The sequence below is a fragment of the Trichechus manatus genome, unplaced genomic scaffold (assembly GCF_000243295.1).
Source record: "Trichechus manatus latirostris isolate Lorelei unplaced genomic scaffold, TriManLat1.0 scaffold00046, whole genome shotgun sequence".
NCBI lineage: Eukaryota > Metazoa > Chordata > Mammalia > Sirenia > Trichechidae > Trichechus > Trichechus manatus.
In genome coordinates, this window is record NW_004443982.1 from 5114643 (window position 1) to 5119377 (window position 4735).

The following is a 4735-nucleotide window of genomic DNA, read 5'->3' on the forward strand; positions in this document are numbered from 1 at the left end:
GGGTTGTTAACCATTGTCATAAAACAATATGTGTACTAACTGTTTAATGAGAAACTATTTGTTCTGTAAACCTTCATCTAAAGTACAAAAAAAAGGTAATAATGTAAATTAAAAAAAAAAGACCTCGTTAAAGTGTTAAAAAGCAAGGATGTCACTTTGAGGAATAAGGTGTGCCTGATCCAAGCCCTACATAGTATTTTCAATTGCCTCCTATGCATGCAAAAGCTGGACAATGAATTAGGAAGACCAAAGAAGAATTGATGCCTTTGAGTTGTGGTGTTGGCAAAGAATATTGAATATACACCATTTACTGCCAGAAGAATGAACAAATCTGTCTTGGAAGAAGTACAGCCAGAATGCTCCTTAGTAGCTAGGATAGCAAGACTTCAGTTCACGTATTTTGGACATGTTACCAGGAGGGACCAGTCCTTGGAGAAGGATATCATGCTTGGTAAAGTAGAGGCTCAGGGAAAAAGAGGAAGACCCTCAATGAGATGGATTGACACAGTGGCTGCAACAGTTGGCTCAAACATAACAATTGTGAGGATGGCACAGGACTGGGCAATGTTTCATTCTGTTGTACATAGGGTTGCTGTGAGTTGGAACCAACTTGATAGTACCTAACAATAACAACAACAACAATAGGATGCTAAGATTAAAAAAAAAAAAAACAGAAAATAACAAATCTTGGCGAGGATGTGGAGAAATTGGAACACTTATCCATTGCTGGTGGGAATACAAAATGCTACAGCCATTGTAGAAAAGTGTGGCGGTTCCTCAAAAAACTACAGATAGAACCACCATATGACCCAGCAATTCCACTCCTAGGTATATACCCAAAAGACTGGAAAGCAGAACAGAGACTCAAACAGAGACTTGTACATCAATGTTCACTGTAGCACTATTCACAATAGCTAGAAGGTGGGAACAACCTAAATGCCCATCAACAAATGAATGGATAAACACAATGTGATACATACATACAATGGAATATTACTCAGCCAGTAGGAGAAATGACGTCTTGATACATGCTACAATATGGATTGAGCTTGAAGACATTATGCTGAGTGAACTAAGTCAATCACAAAGGGACTTATATTGCATGGCCTCACTTATATAAAAAGACAAGAAAAGGCAAATGTATAGAGACCAAAGTTTATTAGTGGTTACCAGAGGCGGGAGAGAGGGGTTATTGCTCATGCAGTACTAAGTTTCAGTTTATGGTGATGAAAAAATTGCATTGATTAAGGGTATGGTTTCACTGCCAATTATTGTAAGTGCTGTCAATAAGTTGTATAGCTGTAAAAAGTAAAATTGGCAAAAGTTGTGTGATAGACATATTTACAACAATGACAAAAAAAAAAAGGAAGGAAGGAAGGAAGAGTAGCTTCTGAGGCTGCTTATGTACAACCAAACACCTCATGGGATTTGGTTCCTTGGTTTGGAGGTTTAGGGTCATGGTTTCATGGGACATCCCAGTTAATTGGCCTAATAATGTGTTTAGCGCTTCTATTCTACCTTAGTTTGTTGCGAAGTTCCTCGGGGTCTTAAAAGCTTGCAAGAGGCCATCCAAGGCACAACAATTGGTCTAGTCAAGAATAGGAGGAGGAAATGGAATGTGTGGCCAACTGCTTCCATGAACACCTGCCTCCTTTGCCATGAGAGTAGAAGAACTGGATGGTTCTCGGCTACCCTTACTGAACATTTTGATCAAAGATTCTGTAGAAGCATCCTGATCAACAGAGGGAAAATGCAGAACACAATTTCAAATTTTCATGGACTCCAGACTTTCTGGAGCCATGGAGGCTGGATGAACCCCTGAAACTATTGCCCTGATACAGTCCTTAAACTTTAACCAAAAATATCCTCTAAAGTCTTCTTAAAACCAAACAATAGTTTAGCTAAACTAGTAAAGAATGTCTGCCCTGAGCATTATGCTCTTTTAAAAACTATCTATATGGGATCAAATTGACAACAGCAACTCGAAAGATTAGATAGGAACCTTAGGGGGCAGTGAGTTTATGTTAATTGGGGAGGAACAACTGACAAAATGAGGGTGTCCTAGTTATCTAGTGCCGCTGTAACAGAAATACCACAACTGGGTGGCTTTAACAAACAGAAATTTATTTCCTCACAATTTAGGAGACTAGAAATCTGAATTCAGGGTGCTGTCTCTAGGTAAAGTTTTTTTCTCTCTGTTGGCTCTGGAGCAAGGTTCTTGTCTCTTTTCAGTGTTTATGTCTTGTCTTGTTTCCTTTGTGATCTTCATCTGGCATGGCATCTATCTTCCCTCATCTCAGCTTCCTTAATCTGCTCCTTTTATATCACAAGTGATTGACTCAAGACACATTCTACCCTAATACTGATTCATTAACATAACAAAGAAAACCCACTCCCAAATGGGATTATAACCACAGGTATTAAAAAAAAAAAAACAAAACTGTTGCCGTCGACTCGATTCCAACTCATAGCGACCCTATAGGACAGAGTAGAACTGCCCCACTGAGTTTCCAAGGAGCAGCTGGTGGATTCAAACTGCCGACCTTTTGGTTAGCAGCCTGAGCTCTTAACCATTGTGCCACCAGGGCTCCAACCATAGGTATAGGGGTTAGGATTAACAACACATTTTGGGGGGACACAATTCAATCCATAACAGAGGGTGAGAATGGTTGCACAACTCGAAGAATGTAATCAATGTCACTAAATTGTGCACAAAGAAACTGCTGAATTGGTGTATGTTTTGCTGTGTATATTCTCAACAACAAAATAAATCTTTTAAAAGAATGAAAATAAAGCCAGTAAAGCTATTTTAATATCTGACAACTTTTATAGGAAAAAAGTGACAAAGATAGATATTATAAAGCAAGTTGAAGATTTTATCATATCCCGTCAGATACAGGTAGATAAAGCAAACTAAAAATTAGCAGACATACAAAGAGGTCATTTTACAAATCTTCCAAATAGAAAATTTGTGGAATAATTCAAAATAATATCAGTAAAGCTCCAGGAAGTGAAGCTTAATTTCAACCCCCTTGAAGGTGGGCTAGACTTAGTGTTTCACTTCCAAATTAGAGGGTCAGCACAAAAGAGGAAGGCCCTCAACGAGATAAATTGACACAGTGGCTTCAACAGTGGGCTCAAACATAGCAACGATTGTGAGGATGGCGCAGGACTGGGCAGTGTTTCATTCTGTTGTACATAGGGTTGCTATGAGTCCAAACCGACTCAATGGCACTAACAACAACAACCCTGGATTGGATCCTAGATCAGAAAGAGGATTGAACTGTGTGCACAAACATGTGCATGTGTGCATATACACATGCTGATCGCCTCAAAATTACCAGCAGCAATAAGACTGCTAAAACAAGGACTCTGATCGGATTGGGTCATACACACAAGACATAGTGTTGTCGATTGATAGCTATTATTATTATTTACAGAAAGTAAACAGTAAACAACGATAACATATTACTTATAGAAAGCAAACAGTAAACAACAGGAACAGATTTGAGGTGAACCGGTTTCCTCCACCATTAAGTACCCGCTTAGCATTGCAGGAGAGGAACCCACTTATGTCTAAAAGGAGATCTGCTCACCCTTCCCAAATTACCCATGTCTATTTCTGTGTCACTGGGTGGGCACATCATGGACCAGGTGTCAGCAGGTGTATCATCAGCTCAGGTCAGGAGCAGCGTGGCTGTGCTGGTTCTCTCCGTCTCCGTAGCTTTTCTTGGCTGGGTCTGGCCCCCCTGTGCTTGTTGGTCCAACTCTCAACCAGCAGCTTCAGGACAGTCCTGGGCCAATGTCAGGGTTAGGTTGGCATTATGACAACTCTCAGGGCATAACTTCTACGGGCAACCCTTATGTGGTGTATGCCCAAGTCTCTGCTTTGTTGGCGACCTTCTGCCTGGAGGTGCCCAGCTCCGCCCTATGGGCAGACTTGCCCACCACCGCCATCTGCCGGTCTAGAGGTTCTTGCTGCTTGCACTACTGCCACCGTTTCTCTGCTGCTGGGCTCTGCTGGGCTTGCTGCTGTTTTCCTCGGTCTTCAGTGTTATTAGCTCAGTGATTGGTACCAGCTCATTGCTACAGCCCTTGACCTGTATTACAGCTCTTCTAGGAGGTTCTCAGCGCAGGGCCCCGTATCCAAAGGTACGCTTCTCTCCTGGTTCTCATTGATCCGGAGGTCCCCAAAACCCCTGTGAAATTGGCCACTTATATAGGAACACTCCTTGTCAATTTCAGGGTGGGGGCTTTTGTATACCGCCCAACCCTATTGGGTGGATTTGCAAGCCTCTTATGCAGACAGTAAACCAAACAATTCCTTCAAGCCGCTTCTGCGGATACTCAATTGAGCAATCCCCACACCCCGCGGCAAGCCACTTATATGGATAGTAAACGGACCAATCACTTGCAAGATTGCAGCCCGACCAATCATTTTGGGAGAATTACAAACGCAGGGCTAGAATGGCATTACAAGAGAAAACCATTTCACCCCAAGAACATCAATGCAAAAAACAGGTGCGATCCAAATAAAGTCTGGAATTTTAGTTAATAATAATGTGCCGATATTGGTTTCTTAGTATTGACAAACTAAGGAAACATGGAAATGTAAGGTGTTAAACAATGGAGAAAATTGGTAAGGTGTATACAGAAATTCTCCACGCTATCTTTGCAACTTTTCTGTAAATTTAACGTTATTCCAAAATAAAATGTTTATGTGGCGGGTGGGGGG